General features: G+C 42.7%; 1 protein-coding gene across 10 annotated transcripts in view; it reads right to left on the reverse strand.

The window, feature by feature from the left end:
• DLGAP2 (DLG associated protein 2) overlaps window positions 1-21,243 on the reverse strand; it is a 697,194-nt gene that overhangs the window by 555,946 nt on the left and 120,005 nt on the right. The window contains exon 3 of one of the 10 annotated variants that reach the window (XM_077884873.1): window positions 10,900-10,993. The exons of the other annotated variants lie outside the window; for them this stretch is intronic. The gene's annotated coding sequence lies outside the window, so the exon portion shown is untranslated. The remainder of the gene's footprint in view (window positions 1-10,899; window positions 10,994-21,243) is intronic. 10 annotated transcript variants of the gene reach the window in all.

Consider the following 21,243-nt stretch of genomic DNA (forward strand, 5'->3'; position numbering starts at 1 on the left):
CACAACCATGCCATTGCTAAGAATATGGAAGGAGCAAACCTCAGCACTGCTGTCTACAAAACTCAACTCATAGCATCACTTCTGAGCAATTATTCTTAAACAGACTGAGAAAGAGACGTTGACAGGGCAAAACAACATCCCAGAAGTATCAGCTGCAAGGGGCGGAGAGAACAAAGCCAGGGACAGGAATCATTCAATAGGGGTGTCCACTGCTTTTGGTAACAAGCTAAGTGAATTAACTAAATCTCCTGAGTCTCATACCCCGTCTGCCACAGGCAGGGTCAGGTCAGAGCTGTACACATAAGCACATATATGTCTGCGTGCACACACACACACACACACACGCAGGTAGGTGTTTCTCATGCTAAATGTCTCTGACTGCCTTCACTGATTTCTCCAGGAAGGAACCATCTTAACCATTACAGGAAACTTTCTGGACTGGAGGATGTTACTTGACTATGACATCAAGATCTTACTGCCCAGAATGGGCAAAAAACAGGTAATGATCTTAAACACTACGTATTACACACACCATGGTGAGCTTGTGTATGAGAATAATTCAAACATTGCTGCTGAATAAACTCAGGGAAGAGAAGTAGGAAGATGCAGTTGTGCTTTCAAAATATAATAATCTGAGAAACGGGGAAAAGAAGAGAAATTAGATACCTGGTGAAGTATTCTATCAGCCAACTTATAGGGGACAAGTGTCTTATATAAAACTAAGGGCAAATGAGATTCATGGTCACGTAAAGCCCATGTAGACCTATTATCACTGGAGAGAGTTTTATAGCTGAAATAAAGATTGTCTATTAATTTTCTGAAAAGTAAAAATCCTCATTCTCGATTGTACAACTTTGCTGAATTGTTTTAAAAAGGAATATTCTACTTTAAAAATATGTAAGATTATATTTATTACCGTAAGTCACACTGCATGTAATTTTTGCAAGTTCTTTAGCTTTATCGCTTTAGCTCTGCAAAATGGAGGTGGATGGCTCTTACTCATTTATTAAACCACTTACTGAGCACCCCCGAGCCCGTGCCATGGTGAAGGTCCTGCATAAAAAGCTGGCTGTCCAATTAGAGAGGACATGGTGTGACCAGCTACAAATCCTACAAATTAACAGCATGCATGCTGTTCCAGAGTAGCATTCAGAGCATCACAGCTATGCCTGAAGAGGCGCTGGTAGGAGGCAGGAATTTCTCAGAGGAAATCACACCTGTGCTGAGCCAATGAGGGAGGAGCTGTTCCACAAGAGGGGAGGAAAGGTCTGTCAGCAGGGGCCCCTACATGAAGTCACCAGCATGACTGATGTCACCAAGTCTGTGGAGTGATTACACACGACAGTCACCAGGGACAGAGTCCTTCCCAAGTCTGGACACGATCCAGAGCACCCGTGACAGGGTTGCACACAGAACCCAGGCAGATACACACCTGAGGGGCATGGATCTGGCAGCAAATGTGGAGCACCAGGAGCTTGGGAGGGAAGAACAGAAGCATGGAACCTGGCTAAGTGGACATGGTCATATTCCCATTGAGAGGGGTGAAGACAGAGAACAAAGCTGATGGAATGAGGTCAAAGGGAATAGAAGGGGAAGAAGTCAAGAACACAGTGAGCAGAAGAACCCCTGGCAGGCAGGATGCTTCAAAGCCTCAGCCTCCCAGAGAGCCAAGGAGGTAAATGCAGAGAGGACAAAGACACAGATGGCTTTCCTCCGACACCCGACGACCTATGTGCAAAACACGAAAGCGTGCTGCTTGCAGAGAGTAAATGCATAAGGAAGCAGGCAGGGGAAGCTGAGGAAGGAGCCGAGATGCAGAATCCCACCACAGGGAGAGACAGGGTGCTGGGAACGTGGGCACTAAGTGGAGACCCCTGGGTGGGAGGCTGGGTTTTCCTCAAAGTTCTCTGCAAGGATATAAGGTTCTCATTAGCAGAAATCATCTTTCAGGTAAGGAGAAGATTCATTATGGAATCAGCTCACGTTTGGAATTTTGTCAAGGAGGAAAATGAAAGATTAGGAAGGGGACAGTTGGGGAGGAGGTCGTGTCTAATGTAACTAAACCGATTGGCAAAGGTCTGACCCCCAAGGAATGACCTCAAAGACAAGATGGGAGAGATGAAAGGAGTAAGTAACCACAGGGGCCCAAGGACCAGGTTCTGTGTCAACAAATAGCACAGCTGTTCTTAGGGGCAGGAAGAGGTCCTCACAGGACAAACCCAAACTGGGGATAAAGCCCCTGACAGTGCAGGTGAGTGCTGACAGGGAAAAGCAAGGAAGTATACTGATGGGCAGCACCAGGTGCCTAGATCTCCATCCCTGAGCACTCCATTCAAACAACAGAACAGCCACCACCTCAGGGGCTGACCATCCTGTAAGCAGACTTTGCAAATGACTCCTGGGAGAGCAGAGAGTTCTCCACCCAGCAGCCAAGGGGGACACGATTTATGTTCTCTGGATGAGAACAGAGAATCCCCTCGGTGAATCCATTGGCCAAGCCCAAACAGAAACACACCTAGATTTCCTCTGGGATCCTACATACAATGTATTCAGATGTTATTTATGTCAGGTAAAATATATTAAGTTAAATTATTAAACACTCAAGTTTTTTTTTTTAACACATAACTTTGATAGATTTGGTCAGTAAGGACACCGGAAGCCCCTTACTCTATTTTTTTAAGCTTTACTGAGCAATAAATGACAACTAAAACTGTATATATTTAAGGTGTTCAACATGATGATTTGATATACACATATACTTGTGAGATGATTACCACAATCCAGTTAATAAACACATTAAATACTCTGTGCCTTGTTAACTCACCTATGTGCATGAATGTTTAAGATCTCTCAGTAACATACCCACTATAAACATAGTGGAACTAATGGAAAACCATGATTAAAGAAGTAAAGGAAGATATGATGGGACATATACAATGGGACATATACAATGGGACAAATACAGAACAGGAATAAAGAGAAATTATCTTTTTAAATAGAAATTCTAGTGCTAAAAAGTAAAATAATGAAAATATAAACTAACTTTAAGAGCACAACAGTAGCTCTGAACTGATGGAGGAAAGAATAAACAAACTCAAAGATAAGCGATAGAGCTGAAGAACACAGAGTGACAGCCTCGGAAAGCTGAGATACCACCAAGCCTACAAACATATGCGTAACAGGACAACCAGAAAGAAATGAGAGGAAGAGAAAAGACATTCAAAGAAATAATCACTTCCCAAACTTCTTGAGAAACAACAACCTACGTTTCTGGGAAGAACTCAACAAACTCAGCAGGGTAAATTCAAAGAGATCCACAAACAGACACACGAGTGTTAAGATGCAGAAGGTCAAAGACAAGGAGAAAATCATGAAAGCCAAAAGAGAGAAACGCCTTACTTATAAGAGAAACCCAGTAAGATTAACATCTGGTTTCTCAGCAGAAATGACAGAGGCCAGAAGTCAGAGGGACAACATATTGAAAGTACTCAAAAAAAAAAAAAATCAATAATCCAATATGCAGCCATTAGTCCTCAACAGTGAAGGCAAATAATAACTTTCCCGGAAAAACAGAAACCAAACTAAGTTATTGCATAGATCTAAAGCTGATTCTAACAGAGTAGTGTGTACATGGTAGATCCTAGAGCAACCAAAAAAAAAAAAAACTAATAAATACATAGTGGAAAAAAATACTTAAGAAATTAAAACACGTTAGAAACTATTCACATAATTCGAAGGAAAAGCAATGAGAAGGAGAGGAACATAAAAGACTTGAGACAGATGGAAACAAAAAGTGGAATGGCAGATGAAATACCAACTATGTCAATAATATTAAATGTGAATGGACCAAACCACCAAAACAAAGGCAGAGTTTGTCAGAGGGGATTAAAAACAACAAACCATGATCCTACTTAATGGTAGTAGAGGAGACACTCTGGAGACTCAAAGATACAACAGACTGGAAGTGAAAGGATGGAAACAATACCAAGCAAATGGCAACCGCAAGAAAGTTAAGCATGCCTATGCGGATATTAGAGAAAACAGACTGAGAAGCCAGTGTTATCAGAGATAAAAAGGGACATCTGATAACCACAGAAGGATCAATCCATCAGAAACATGTGACAGCTATAAATATATATGTACTTTAAGAACAGAACACCAAAATCCAAGACACAAGAATGAAGGAAAATGAAGGGAGACATTTGACGACAACAGTTGGAGCCTTCAACACCTCACTCTCAGCAATGGGCAGAACAAATGGACAGACGATCAACAATGGACACTCCAAGGCAGCTAACCCAGCTGACATCTGCACAACTTTCCACCCAAGGACGTCAACAGAACATACCATCTGCTCAAGCGCACATGCAACACTCCCCAGGAGAGACCATAGGCTAAGTCATAAAACCAAGTTCGACGAATGTAAAAGGAGAGAAATCGTGTAAATTATGTTATTTAACTGCAATGGAATGAAATTAAAAGCCAATAAAAAAAACTGGGAAACACAAATATGTGGCAATTAAACAATGTGCTCCCAATAAGCCAATGGAACAATGAACAAATCCAAAAGGAAATCATAAAATACTTTGAGATTAATGAAAATGAAGACATATATACTAAAATTTACAGGGTGCAGCTACTACAGTGTTTAGAGGGAAATGTATAGCAGTTAATGCCTAGACTCAGAAAAAAGAAAGAACTCAAATAAGTAAGGTAACCTTCCAACATAAAACACTGAAAAAAGAGCTAATCACACCTAAAACAAGAAGAGAGGAAAATAATAGAGACTGAAGCAAAAATTTATGAAACCGAGAATATAGAAACAAAAGTGGAAAATAAAACCAAAAGCTAGTTCTTGGACAAGATCAACAAAATCAACAAATCCTTAGTCCTGATGATCAAAAGAAAAAGAGAAGGGTCAAATGACCAGAATCAGAAATGAAGCTTGGGGGAGTGCTACAGACCCTACAGACCTATGGAAATAAAGAGAATTATAATGAAGGAATACAATGAACATGTGTAGGCCAACAAATTACATAACTTAGAAAAAAATTGGACAAATTACTAGAAAGACACAAACTATCAAATCTGCCTCCAAAAGAAAGCAGTGAAGACAGTGAATTAGTAATCAAAGGTATCCACAAAGAAATGCCCAGGCTCAGATGGCTTCTCTGAATTCTGCCAGAACATTAAGAATTAATACCAATTCTTCACACATCATTCCAAACACACATACACACACACAGAAGGGAACGCTGCCCAACTCATCTTACAAGGCCACTGTAACCCCGGTACTGAAACCAAACACATTACAAGAAAACAAGGCAAAGAAGTAATAGCTCTGACGAATATATGTACAAATATCCTTGATGTGATAGTGGAAAAATGAACTCAGTTTTTTATTAATAACTTGATAAAAACATTCAAGAAACCAGGAATAGATGCAGCCTTTCTCAAAGTGTTAAGAGGTATCTGAAAAAAAAAAAAAAAACCAAAACTCTCAGCTAACTTCATACTTACTGTGAAATACGGCCTTCTCCCTGAGATCAGAGCAAGACAAAGCTGTGGGCTCTCACGCCCTCCATTCACACTGTACTGGGGGTCCTACCCGGGACACTTAGGCAATGAAAACAAAGGCACCTAGACTGGAAAGGAAGAAGAGGTAAAGCCAGCCCTACGTGCTGATGACATGACTGCGGGAATGCTGCCAATACCGACTCCATCCTTGGCCCGCCATCTCGTTCCCGTTTGCTCTACGGCCTTTCCTGGGGCTACGTGTTCCAGTTCCACACGCCTCAGAAGTGCCTGCCCAGGCCAGGATGGGGGAGGCGTGGCTGGCCTCCCACGGATCTGTTAGAGGTAACACAGTACTCCTCCCCCTGCCGACGCACAGGTGGGCCACGAGATCCAACGGAAGGTTAGCTGACACTCAGGTGATGCAAGCCCTTGAAGGTGCTTCTGAAACCCTCTGATCTCACGACAATGCCCTTCTGTGTGTCCTTTCACTACAAAATATTTGGACTAAGCTCTAAATTGTATAGAGAGTATCTACGCAGCTGCCACAGGTCATCCTCTACCCCATCCCCCGTTGGCTGTTACTCTGAAAAAACTCTGTGAGAACTGAACGGAGTGGCTGGCTTCACTGTCCCAGTCTCAAATTGCTTCCCAGTTTATGGGGAGACTTTACTGTCCCTCCTCTGCCCTCTAACACATGATCCATGTATAAAATAGTCTTAGGAATCCACTGCAAACAATGAGACTAAATGAGTTCAGCAAAGTCGAAGGACACAAGATCAATCTAAAAAAATTACAATTCTATACACTTGAACAATATGTAAATAAAACTAAAGAAACAATTCCTCAGTGCCCATCACTAGTCACCCCCACCCCCCGCCACTGAGGTGGGCACTTGATGGGATGAGCACTGGGTGTTATTCTATATGTTGGCAAATTGAACACCAATAAAAAATAAATTTATAAAAAAAAATTCCGTTCACAACTATATCAAATAGAATAAGATACTTTGGAATAAACTTAACATAAAAAGTGAAAAAATGTATACTCTGAAAACTATAAAATATTGTGAAAATTAAAAACCTAAAAATGAGAAGACATTCCACTCTCATGAGGCAGAAGATGTCACACTGCTAGGGAGGCAGGAGTCCCCAAACCAAGCTACAAATTCAACACCTCTCAGGAACCTAACTTTTTTGTGGAAATGAGCAAAGGTGGTTCTAAGATTTACATGGGATTGCAAGGGACCCAGGGCAGTCAAAACAATCCCAAAGGTGGAAGGACTCATGTGCGGACTTGTAGATGCGCTGCCAAGCAGTAAGAACCAGCCTGGGACAGGGGCACAGAGGCAGCAGCGTGACACCACTGGGAATCCAGAAGTCACCCCACATGTTTTATGGGCAGCTCATTTCCAACAAGAGAGCCAAGACCATCCACGTGCCAGTGAACAAAGGGCAGCCCTGATCTCACACCAGGCTCAGGATGGATGAGGGCTCAGTCCACACACCCCTTAGGAGGACACGTAGCAGTAAACTTCCTGACTCTGGGTTTGGCGTGAACAGATGACAGAAAAGATTTAGAGATGGCTGGTGGGGATGGCTGTAGAGTAACGTGAACATACTTAATGCCCTGGAGGTGCACACTTAGAGATGGGTATAATGGTAAAGATGGTAGAGGGCACATCACATACATTCTGCCACAATAAGAATAGGTTTTAAGTTTTCCAAAATTAAGAGAAATACAAAATTTTGAAAGGGACAGAGTTCTGGCACCTGTTACAACATGACAAACTCAACCTTGGGAAGATTTTGCTAAGTGACAAAGTCCAGTCACGAAAGCCCATGTGTCCTAGGACGGCACCTATGGGAAATGCCCAGGAATGGGGGGAGGGGGCAGGGGCGGGAGCACAAGGGTGACGGCTCATGCAGAGTCTCCCTTCAGAGGACAGGATGTTCTAAAATTTGCCATGGTGATCATTGCATATGGTAAAAGTCACTGGGTTAAAAACTTCAGTGGGTGAATTGTGTGAATAATATCTCAATAAAGCCTTGTTTTTATTTTAAAGAGAGAAACAGTCCTGGGGTAGAAGGATAGTTGAGTCATAGTTACAAGTGTGAGGATAATAATTCCTAATGGTTGATTTGAAATTGAATGATCAAGAAGTAAGGATATCAACATATTATTTAAAATAGAATTTTAAGCAGCAGAATGAATTCCTTTACATTTCTGGGGAAGAACGAGAAGAAAGCACATAAAACTCACAAGGTATGCAAAAATTTTTTGAGTTTTTAAGCAATAAAATAAGTTTAAACAAGAATAACACAAAACACAGGCTACATTAAATAGGAAAAAATCACCAAGAAAGGGGACGACTCAGATTGCATTAAAAAATAAAAACCAATGTGAGGGCCCCCAAAACAAACAGACAGAGAGTCGAGATAGGAACACAGAACATGTGACATTGGGGGCGAAACTGCAGAAAACAGGAAGGAGATTCTGTGATGTGGAAACAGTAAAGGTGACCATGTGTCACGAAGCCACATGTACTGAACCGGCCAGAGCAGGAAGAAACCGCGTGGAAGCCACACACATTTCCCACCTGCAGTGGTTCCCCAGAACAGCACAAGCTGGGCTGCGAGGACAGTGAATGCAGTACTAAGGGAGATGACCTATCCGACGCATGTTCGAGTGAAAGCAGACGTGTCGCCCACGAGGGGACAGACCCGACACTGGGGGTCTGCAAACCCAACACAGTGCCATCATATTCCAAATGTGACACTGCAGAAACTGGAGGGATCCCTGGGTGGCGCAGCGGTTTAGCGCCTGCCTTTGGCCCAGGGCACGATCCTGGAGACCTGGGATCGAATCCCACGTCGGGCTCCCAGTGCATGGAGCCTGCTTCTCCCTCTGCCTGTGTCTCTGCCCCTCTCTCTCTCTCTCTCTCTCTCTCTGTGACTATCATAAATAAATAAAAAAATTAAAAAAAAATTAAAAAAAAGAAACTGGAAACATGATTTTAAAACTTATCCGAAAATAATAAAATTAAGTTAAATTAAATTAAGTAAAATAAAATAAAATAAAATAATAAAATAAATTAAATTAAATTAAATAAAGTAAAATTAAATTAAAATAAAATAAATAAAATAAAATAAATAAAATTAAAGAAATAAAATTAAAGAAAATAAATAAAATAAAATAAAATAAATAAAATTAAATAAAGTAAAATTAAATTAATAAGATAAATAAAATTAAATAAAATAAATAAAATTAAATAAATAAAATAAATAAAATTAAATTAAATTAAATTAAATAAATAAAATAAAAATAAAACTTGTCCGGATGAAGCAGCACATCAGGAAGAGGGGATCACCCTGTCAGATACCACAGAACAACCCTGAAACAGCAGGATGTTGCGGCAGCGAGGGAGAGAAACCCAGGAAGAAGCCGGGGTGTGTACCCTGAGATGAGAAGGCGCGCAGGAGGCAGACGGGTTAGTCCAGGTGGGGGACACGGCGGCTCCGGAGCTGCTCTGTGGCCCGAGTCCAGGGAGACCGGAGGATCCTGCTTCCACGGGGAAGGACATGAACAATCCACTGCATGGGGTGGAACAACAGCAGAGATAAGGAATGTCCGTGTAGTGAAGACAACACCCAGCAGGAGTGCGGGGCAGGGAACGGGGAGGACACGCTGGTCTCCCTCCCAGGGCACGGCCTGGGCCTGGGCATCACACGGGGGCGGGGCAGGGGGCAGCTGCATCTTCAGGGCAGAGGGACAGACAATGCACAGCAGGTTTGGGGCCTGGGTCGGAGGACAGTGGGAGGGGCCCACGGCTCTGGGGCTCCACCCATGGCAGTAACAACCCAAGTGGTAAAGGTCACGGCAGCTCCGGGAGCCCACCCGAGGCAGCCAGAGGCCGGGAAACCCTGAAACGAAGATGTGCGTTTGGGGAAAACCAACAAAGACACAGCCACACAAGAAGGAAAACCAGGGTGATGTCGGGCGAAGGAAGCCAGAGACAGCGTCCTAGGGAAGCAACAGTTGTGAGGACACAAGCTGGTCATGCACACAGGGAGGAATCAAAGCGGGACCAGAAGTGCGCCTTCCACGCCAGGTCGCCCTTCTGTAAATCAGCGATGACATCCCCTGGGCTGGCGCCACAGAGGAAACTGCCAGAAGCCCACTCCATACTGTGTTATCAGCCCCCTGCGCGGGAGCAGCCTGGCGTCGGGGACATGGCCACCCCCACCCCACCCCCGGCGCCGGCATCCAGACAGGCTGACCCAGATTCCTGACCGACCTTGCGTACACCGCAGCCTCCTGGCCAGCTGTCGGCCCTTCACATTCCAGCTTCGATTCAAAACGACGTGTGCATATTCGTTATGAAGACAAAGGAGGCTTTTAGTTTTCTTATTACAGTTTATTAAGTTCAGCTTTATCCTGCCACCAGCCTGGGAAGAGATGGGAGGTCTTGGCATAATTAAAAACCCCGCACTGGAGATGTGGTTTTCTTTGTTGTGACGCATGGTGACTGGCTATGCCTTTCCACAGAGCAAAATTGAGCATCTATTTTAATTACTGTACTTTCAAGCTCTCAGAGTGCAGATAGAGAGGGCATGTTCTTTTGCTAAAGAAGCAAACCTGTAGCACTACCTCCATGAGCAAGAAAGACCCGAGGAACAAATGTGCTGGGGCAGGGCACAGGGAGGTGTCACTTCCCTGATGGTAAGCAGCGCGTAGCTGGGAGGGGCACAGCAGTCCTGCCCGGCGCTGCGGCCACTCTGAGGGCTTCAGGGAAACAGCAGTCAACAATAACAGAGAGGTTCACGGACCCCCAAGCTCAAAGGCACTAGTTGGGGTGGCTTATTACAAACAAAAGGCAAAAATAATAAAAGGGCCTAGGACTGTGCAAAGCTGCACACACATACAGCAAGAAGAGGAGGTATCAATGGGCCCTTGCAGTAGAGAAGGGGATGCCAGCTACCAGTGGGACCTGGGACGGCAGGTGTGGGTGGGGCCGTCACTGGCTTTGAGTGTGTGCTCGGTCGGTTGACAAGGATGTCTGCAGAGAGACCAGGCAACCTTTCCTGTTGACCAAAGTCAGAACAAATGGTAATCAAAACCTCCCCAAGGGGGAAATTCCATTTCTTCAAGTTCTCCTATGTCACCTTGACCACAGAGGACCTGAAGCACCAGGAGGCATAATGGCAGAAAGCTATGTGAAACCCCCATCTGAGCATTTTTTCCAGGCCCGACACATCTAGTCTGCAAGGATCTGCTCTCTAGGGCTTCCCGACTCGGATGGCATCAGATAAGCATGGGTTCCACCCAGAACAGGGACAGCCACTCACAGACAGACGATTACAAGACGGTAGGCTGACCGTGTACCTGATGTGCAGAAACACAGCGCCCTCAGGGAGCAGTGGATATCCCAAGGAGGCTAACAGTTGCCCTATTTCTGGAGCCTTTCTTTAAAATCATCCTTAGATGCAAAAAAAAAAAAAAAATCATCCTTAGAAACCACAGCACATTTTTCAGATTACCCACCATGGTGCCCAATCTTGACTGTCTCCTGCTCCTGTGCCCTGAAGCTTACTCAGAGCACCATGGGTCATAGGGCCGTGAAGATGGGCACCTGCTCCAAGCCACAATGCTTCATGGAGATCATAAAATGAGTGAGATGGTTCATCTTTCTGTAGGTAAACGTCTTACAGAGTCACGGTTACTAGACTTTCTGAATCGAACATCAGAACAGAAATACGTGGCCTTCCAAGAGCAAGGGTCCCGCAGGCACACCCACTGGCAGCCCTCAGTGGGCAGTGTCACCTACATCTTAAGGGGTAAGTCCCATGAACATGCAATCATGTGTGTCAGGCCTTAAGACACACAAAATAATGGCTTCCAGGACAGCAAAAACCATTTTCTTTCTCCTAAATGCCTGTTTCTTGTGGTATCCTTACGGTTAGTTGTACTCCCTAAAAATAAATAATAAAAGGAAAAAAATATGAAAATCTTTTTAAACTAGCTGGAAATAAAGCACATAACCATCTTGAAAACTAACGCCTTTAAATAATTTATAAGTATTCACATTTGAAGCAACTGATGCATCATGGATAAAATTCATAAGAAATTTTAAAAATAAAATGTCAAAACTATCTTGCCAGATGCTAACTGCCTTTTTGACATGAGTATGAAATCAATACAAGTGTCACAAGGGAGTAAATATGTTCTAAATAAATAACTAAACAGCAAAATGTACCATTTACTTAAATAATGCTGGGCTCACATCTTAGAAATTCATTCAAAAACAGAAATAATCAAAGCTTCATTTTCCCCCAGGAGAAACCAGCGTGGACAGATTCCAGACTGAAAAGTCTGAGACAGCCACCCCAACATAAAGCATGGATGATAAGGCAAGATAGCATCTCACATAAATAATACTAAAATACAGCCCGTATCAGCATGATTTATTCATCATCATCACAGCCCACATCTAAAACTCTGCAGATTTGTGTATAGCACTAAAGATCACTGTCACCAGGTTCAGTCTGAATTTACAACAGAAAAATCCATGTGACATAAATAAAAATACCATCCTTTTGCTGTCACACAGTTTGGATATCAAAATGAAGTAACGTTATGAGACTCAGCATCTGTTTACACCTTAGAGGCTGACCTCAGACTTCCCTCCTCCAGCTGTTCCTCCTCCTTCCCACCAAATGAGGAAAATCGGAGCTTAGGAGCTCATGTTTGCTAATGAAAACTATTAGAAGCATGCTTTTTTATCATTATACATACTGGAATTCCACACAGTCCAACATAAAACTCCAAAAACAACAGAACAAAACAAGGTTTTGCACATGGGAAACATACAGAGAAAATACGGTGTTTCTCTCCCAGGAAACAAACCCAGCCCTGGTAGATAAGATAAAATCTAATTTGCAATTCTGCCTTTGAACCCAGAACTCAATTGTCACTTTATCAATGTTGACAGCAGGTAAACAGTATAGAAATTGGAGTCACAGAGTTAACAATCCACAGATGAAAGGAGGACACAACGGCAGAAATGCTTCACTCCTGCTTTTGCTCAGTCTGATCCAGGAACGTGGCAGAGGGAGATGAGACAACGTGTGGAGAAGCAATCACAACAGCAGAGACTTCCAGACTGGGGACCTGCACCTCAGCACAACGAAGCAACAGGGGAAATTCATCCTGCACAGGTTCCTCCCAAAGCCTCGTAGGACAAGGTTCAGATCCAGGACACTGACGACTAGCAAATGCGAGGTGAATTCATAGAAGGAAGCAGCACATGCTGGAAATGAGCAGGATTTATAAATTTGATTTCCACAGTTAACGATGGCTGGAAAAAGTACTTCGAGTCCATGGTCCTGATCAACAGAACCTACAAGGGGCTCCCCAAGAACGTCACAGCTGGTTACCTGCACCCGGGCAGACGGGCTGTACTAGTAAAACTCCATTTCCTCATACATAAATAAGAGGAGCCACTGTGAGTGCCGCAATCTTGTGCACACAAGCCCCATTGGATCCCCCAGACAAAGCTGCTTTCAGAGAACAGGGCTTATCAGAAGATGAGTGGGCGGGCGACCACCTTACTTGGCCGAGGACTAAAAACTAAAGTACTGAACCAGGAGACAAGGACTGAGAAGTTAAATGCCTCCAGCTTGTGGCGGACCCTCCCTGAGGCAGAGGACATCCCCATCTCCCTAAGGCCAAGGACCTCCCCCTCCCCGAGGAGGAAGACCCCCTCCCTAAGGCAGACACCCTCTCTGAGGCGTCCGTCCTCACAGCTGTGACACAGCCTGGAGCACCCGGGGCCACCTCTGGTGAACAGATGGCAGGACAGGGAATCAGAGCTGGTGGGCAAGACAAGGCCGGGGCTCAGCATCGGCACCACAGGTTAGGGCAGGTGCGGCGAGGCTCTGGGGCGACGTTTAAGGACCCCTTCCAGGGATCCCTGGGTGGCGCAGCGGTTTGGCGCCTGTCTTTGGCCCAGGGCGCGATCCTGGAGACCCGGGATCGAATCCCACATCGGGCTCCCGGTGCATGGAGCCTGCTTCTCCCTCTGCCTGTGTGTGTCTCTGCCTCTCTCTCTCTCACTGTGTGCCTATCATAAATAAATTAAAAAAAAAAAAAATTAAGGAGCCCTTCCAGCTGGAAACAATAGAGACGGAGCACTTTCCACCAAGGGGACGAACAGTGCTGCCGACGGAGTGGATTCTGCCCTGGGCCCAAAACAAAGGAATCAAATAAATATTACATATGCCCAAATACTATCCTAAGGTCCTATGGTTTGATTCTATATAAAAATTAAGAAGAGACCCATGAGGATAAGTGGTCTGGAGGGTTCCGCCCCTGTAAACTTCCCTTCACCAGCTGTAATTGCAGGTGGAACAAGCATGACCAGGAATGTTTAGCCCATTATTTTAAGGGGTCAAATTAGACAGCCACTCGCACCGTGTGCACAGAGATGCACCTCTCCCCGAGAGGACACGGGCACACACATGGAGTTGGTGGAAGGAGCAGTGAAAGCCACTCCCCGGGGGCATAGACCAAAGACACAGGAAGCACACGGGCAGCAGGCTTTGCAGACAGAGGACGAGGTCAAGGTGGGCATGCTGTTACCACGATCACAAAGCCCCACTTAACCACGGACCGCATCATTCCCCACGAGTAAACACACAAGAGCGTGTGCCGGAGGGGCTGAGCCAGTGTGGCCAGCCAGGGCCACAGACTCAGGTGCACGGTTGTGGACTGCAGCACTCACGCAGTGCACCCAACCTGGACCTGGCCTGAGGCATATCACAGCATCAGATCAATGCAGAGAAGTGTGAAGCTTAAAAGGAGTCTGGACGGAGAACAGACAGTGCAAATCAAGACAAGTCTCCCAAAGTCTAACTTCAGTGCACAATCTTAAAATCAATCTGAATAGCCAGAATCTAATATAAAAGCATTAGGCTAGGAGCATGAGCTCAGCATTTAGGAGCAGTAATAACTCCCGGGCGCCCTTCTGCATTACCCGGCCTCCAACAGGGACGGCAGGAAGATCCACAGAGGGAAATTTCCATATACCGAGCGAGCGGAGGCAGAGATTAAAGCAGCACGCGAATTGAGGGCAAAAGCTAACATGGTGCCTTGAAGTGGCTCCTCTGGTTACGGGGACCTCAGAGGGAGCCGGGCCTCGCCCCCCAGGGGAGGATTGAAAGCTGCCAAATTCTGGATGTGAGAATGGATGCCAGGCATCTCTATCTGCAAAAGATGCAGATTTTCAGCAAGTTTATATTTGAGGTTCCCAAATCCACTTTCCGATTTTCCTATATCCGGGAATACAATTTAAAATTTTAAAAAAGGAAAGAAGTGTTAAGACACACAGTGTATCATCTGTCTCATCATAAGTGACAAGACTACTGGCTAATGGAAATACTAACTTTTATTTTAAAATGCCTTACTACAGGCCCTTACTTGATTGTTTGCTATATCACGCTTTCTAGATGTTGCTTTTTTAGTGAGTTGAAGATTTGTGGCAACCCTGTGTTGAGTGAGTCTCTCAGTACCATATTCCCAACAACATTTGTTCACTTCATGTCCCTACACCGCATTTTTAGTAACAGGTACAATATTTCAAACTTTATCATTATGATATATTTGCTGTGATGATCAGTGATCTTTGCTGTTCTGTCATTAATTGGTTTGGGGCACCACAAACAGCATCCATATGGCAGCCAATTTAATCAATACATGTCTGTGTTCGGACTTCTCCACCCTCAGGTTCCCTATCCCCTGTAGACACAAAAATGTAGAAATCAAGCCAATTAATAACCCTACACCAGCCTCTAGGTGTTCAGGGGAAAGAAGAGTCTCACGTCTCTCACTTTAAATCAAGAGCTGGAAACAATTAGCTTAGTGGGGAAGGTATGTTGAAAGCAGAGACAGGCTGAAAGCGAAGCTCTTGTGCCAAACAGCTGGCCAGGCTGTGAATGCATAGGAAGAGTTCTTGAAAGAAATTAAAAGCGCTAGTCTGGTGAACAGGTGGATAAGAAAGGGAAACAGATTTATTGCCAATATGGAGAAAGCCTGAATAGTCTGGATGGAATTCAACATAACTTAAGGCAAAACCTCACCCAGAGCAAGGTTCTCACTGTCTTCTGTGAAGGCTGACAGAGGGGAGGAGGCTGCAGAAAGAAAGTCTGAAGGCAGCAGAGGGTGGTTGTTGAGGACTGAGGGAAGAAGCCACCTCCATCACATAAAAGCACAAGGTGAAGCAGCAGGTGCTGATGGAGATGCTGCAGCAGGTGCTCCAGAAGCTCTAGCTCAGAGAATTCAGGAAAGTGGCTACACTCAACAACAGATTTTTAGTGTAGCCCAAAGAAGATGCCATCTAGGAGTTTCATAGCCAAAGAGATGTCAATACCCAGCTCCAAAGCCTCAAAGGACAGGCTGACTCTCCTGTTAGAGGCTAATGCAGCTAGTGAATCTTAAGTGGAAGCCAATGCCCACCTACCATTCTGAGCATCCGAGGAGCCTTCAGGATGATGCTAAATCTACTCTGTCTGCACACTATAAATGGAACAATACAGCCTGGATGACAGTACATCTGCTTATGACATGGTTTACTGAATATTTTAAGCACAGTGTTGAGAACTTTTGTTTAAAAAAAATAGATTCCTTTCAAAATATTACTACTCATTGACAATGTGTCTGGTCACCCAAGAGCTCTGATGGAGATGGACAACGAGATGAATGTTGTTTTCATGCCTGCTAACATGGCATCCACTCTGCAATTCATTGACAAAGGAATAATTTCAACTTTCAAGCTTACTATTTAAGAAATACAGTTAATAAGCCTCTAGCTACCAAGGTTATGATTCCCCTGATGGATCAGGGCAAAGTAAATTGAAAGCAAAACCTTCCAGAAAGGATTCACCACTCTAGATGCCTCTAGGAATATGGCATCATATATGATTCATAAAAGAGTCAAAATATCAACACCAATAGGAGTCTGGAAGAAGTAGATTCCAGCCCTCATGGATGACTCTGAGGATTCGAGGCTTGATGGGGCAAATACTGCTGATAGGGTGGAAGGAGCCAGAGAACAAAAACCGAAAGTGGAGCCTGAGGATGAGATTGCATGGCTGTGTTCTCTTGACCAAACTCCAACCAACAAGGAGTTGCTCCTTAGGGATGAGCAGAAAAAGTGTCTTCTTGAGATGGGATCTACTCCTGGGGAGGATGCCTTGATGATTGTTAAAATGACAACAAAGGATTTAGAACATTACATAAAATCAGTTGATAAAACCGCAGCAGGGTTTGGGAGGATTGACTCTACTCTGAAAGAAGTTCTACTGTGGGTAAAGCATTATCAAACTGCACTGCATGATGCACAGAAGCCGCTCAGGAAAGGAAGACTCGATAGATGTGGCGCACATCTTTGTTGTCTTGTTTTAAGAAACTGGTACAGCCACCCCCACTTAGGCACCTACACCCTGCCCCATCAGCATGGAGGGAAGACCCTCCACCAGCAAAGGGACTATGACTTACTGGAAGCTCAGATGATGGTTAGCATTTTTGAGCAATAAAGTATTTTTTAATGAAGACATTTTTGAGACATAATGCTAATGCACACTTTATAGGCCACAGTATTGTGCAAACATAGCTTTTATATACACGGGGAAACCAAAAATTCATTTGACTCACTTTATTGCAATAGTTGCTTCATCATGGTAGTCTGGAACCAAACCACAACATATCCGAGGTACTTTATTTTAAAGGATGCCTTTATTTAGACAAACTATCGATGTTAGTGCAGGACTTGACCATTTGTCATTAAGTGCCATGAACTCCCAAAACACAGATAACACTGATCATTTTATGATTGTAAAATGTTTACTGAAAGGACTATTGTTTAACTGCCATCCCTGAATGCTACGTTTTATTGTTCCTAACTCCTGGTGGGAAGGAATACATTAATTTAATCAGAAGTGAGTGAGAAATGTGCATCAAAGCATCTTGACAAATGATCATAGTTTCTCTTGCAACCACTAGATCAACACTTATCTATTCTTCTAACCAAGAGATATTCGGGAACCATGAGACTTTATTTCTCAAAGATATGGACACTGCCTGAGTGCTGCATCATCCACAAAAGATACTCTTCATCATGCACATAAAGTCATCAAATCTTACCTACTGGGGACTTACTCATTATTTGCTGTGTATGTCAATCAAGCAACCAGTGACTCAGGGACTGGTACAGGATGGAGCCACTCAAGCTGGAGAGAAAACTATGCCACTGGCATTAATTCATCCCTGGGTCACCCCAGCCTCCATCGAAGGAAAGGGGGGTGACACTTCACCCCGGCCTTCACTCCAATCCCAGCACAACCCTGACCAGTGAATTATATCGGTCACTTAACTGTTCTGGGAGCAAGAGGAATAATCCACACCAATAAACCTCATAGGCATCACACATTCAAGTATCACAGCACACACATAAACATAAATTACAAGGAGCATACTCCTGAAATCAGTTGCTGCCTTTCTCACATCTGGTTCAGATATTCAGATGACCAATATTCTCAGTGACAATGGAAAAGTACTTTGATGGTTTCCCTGATTTAACAATCATATATGTTAACAAATAAAATATAAAATAATGCCAAGGGGATCCCTGGGTGGCGCAGCGGTTTGGCGCCTGCCTTTGGCCCAGGGCGTGATCCTGGAGACCCGGGATCGAATCCCACATCAGGCTCCCAGTGCATGGAGCCTGCTTCTCCCTCTGCCTGTGCCTCTGCCTCTCTCTCTCTCTCTCTCTCTGTGACTATCATAAATAAAAAAAAAATTTAAAAAAATAAAATAAAATAATGCCAAGACCGTGACCACTCACAGACTTAGACCAGCGAGTGCCAATACCAGACTTCGAGACACTTGCAAAAATGAACATGTCAAATTCAAAGCTGAGGCTTTGAATTAAATGTGGATTCAGAAACGACCCTGAATATGGCCCTATTCTAAGCCACTTTACAGATTAAGGATCTGAGGGTGACATAGAAGTGAGCGAATTTCCTAGGGCAAGACAGCAACTTCCAGGAGTAAGACTGGAGTCCAACACTCCTGATGTCCCGTGTTCCCTCCAGGATGCCTAAGCAAAGAGCCATCTGCCACAGGACACAGCACTTCCTGCCCTGGTCAGAATGCTAGAAGCGGTGATGGCCTCATCTTGGGCATCTTTCATACTCCAGGTTGGATGCAGAGTCTTCTGCCCAGTGCTTTGTCCTCAGCTGTGTGTTCTGGTGGCAGAACACACAGCTGGTGGCAGATGGAGGTGAGCTAGTTAATTTCTCACCATGTCTCCCCCTCTGTGCCTGGGTATCATACATTTCCACAGTTCAAGCAATACTCAAAGGATAGGTTTTCATTTATTTCAAATTCAATTATATTTGGATCTACTAGAAGAACCACAATCATGATAGGTTCGTGAAGCTGTGAAATTATTGTTTCTACATATATTTCATAATTATAGAAAACTGTGTTGAAAACATTGATGCAGGAGGCTGAAATTTCTTTCAAAAGTCTCTTAATTTAAACAGTAGGTGGCATGGAAATTTATACATAACTGCCTTTTGAAATAATTTCCTAATGATTTCAAAGAAGACAATTTGCTTTTATTTACACTGAGCCAGACTGTATTATCTGAGGAATAAAATAGCATGTGAATTATCAGCAGAGGATAATCTCTCAGTAAAACAGCAAAGCATCTACCAGGAAACACATCTCCACTGGAGGTTAGATACACCCTACTGTTCCAATGACACAGATACGGAGCAGATGCCATTCTGTCAGGAGCCAACATCCATAGAACACTTAATAGGCTTGTTACATCAGTACTTTTAATAAATGGTTGCTATAGTTAAGCCTGTGAAATACATTTCTCATAATTTTCTGAATAATTCTCCAGGTTGTTTGGAATCTTATATTCAACTTCATATTAAATGGTGCCAGAGGTTTGCAAAATTCTTATTTACAATAAAAGGTATGAGCTGCCATAGAATTTACATGTCATTCATCCCCTCAAAACTACCTACTATATAGCAATAACAATGCTAGGAACTAGAGATACAAGAAATATTTGCTATTAAAAGAAATATCCAAAGCAGATTTGGGGTTAAGGCTTCAAACTTCTTACAGGAGTATCCAGAAACTCCACTGCAAGTGTGAAAAGAGAAGCACTTAAGTCCAAGCTGTAATTATTAGAGTATGAGTAAAATAAAAAAAAAAGACCCATATCCAATTTTTCTTTCATTTTCAGTTCCTTTACAAATCATCTCTGGGCATTAAGATCATTTTGGACATAATGTTGCCTCCAGAAGAGTGAGGTAACGCTAGTACCAGGGAAATCCTGTTCACATAAGCACAAAAGACCAGATGGCCAATTTCTTCCTCCCAGTTGTCGATGTACTAACTGAAAATGAAAAAGAACGCCTTCTGTACAACAAAAAATTAACAGACTTCAAAATTAATATAAAAATATAAAAACAAAGATATAAAATTTATTTCACAGATAAAATAATGACCCATATAGAAGATCCAAGAGAATCTACTAACAAACTAATATAGTTGCCAATATTGCTGGGCACTAAATCAATAATAAAAACTTGGTAGTGTATATAATACAGAGTAGTAACCAGCAGATAGAATAGGCAAAAGATGTTTTGTAAATCCTCTTTAGGAGATAAAACTGTAAGATGCTTTCCTAAGTATAAATCTAATCAAAGATGCCCAAAATTCAAGTGGAGAAAACAATAAACATTATCTAGAACATAAAAGAAATCCTGAATATATGGACACATACTATATTTGTAAATGTGACAAAGCTACAAGTTTTCCACTAATTAATCTAAAAATTCAAAACGATTTGAATCAAAATCTCAAATCACATTTTGGAAAACTTAATAAAAACTTTTCATGTGGACAAGTAAATGGCTTAGAATAATTAAAATAATTTCTGATAGAACAATGGAGAGATATACTCTACCAAGTATTCTGTTTTGAAGATGCAATAATTAAGATTATGAATCATAACCAAAAGTTTTAATAAATAGGCCAAGGAAATAAAATAGAAAACCCTGGAACAGACCCATATCCGTATGAAAAATAGACACATATGGTGATATATTTCAGATTGATGAGAAATTGATTTACCCAGGAAAACAGATCACCTATATTGAAAAATAAAAGTAGATCTCTATCTTATCCCACACCCCAGAACATAAATCCAGATAATTAAGTACGTAACAATGAAATGCAAACTTTAAAACCTCTAGAAGAAAATAATCAGCACCTTTTATCATATCAAGATACAGAAGTTGTTCTAAAGCGAAACTAAAAATACTGTAAAACAAAATGAAGTAGGTTTTAAATTTTAACTAAAATTAACATTTTTAAACAGATGGGTGACAATAGACACTATAAAATAGGTTACAAAAGAAGTCATAGTTGACAAGGATTAGTATCTCAAATATATAAAGAACAGTAAATTAATCAGAAAAACACTGATATAAATAATTATAAATTAATCAGAAAACCACTGATAAACCAAAGAAAAATGAGCCAAGGATATGAACAGGTAATTAACATAAAAGGAAATAAGAAAAGTCAACAAACCTCAGAAAAATATGTGCAATCTCAATAGTAATCAAGAATTTAGAAACAAACAAA

This window comes from Canis aureus, chromosome 36 (assembly GCF_053574225.1).
Source record: "Canis aureus isolate CA01 chromosome 36, VMU_Caureus_v.1.0, whole genome shotgun sequence".
In the NCBI taxonomy this organism is placed as follows: Eukaryota; Metazoa; Chordata; class Mammalia; order Carnivora; family Canidae; genus Canis; species Canis aureus.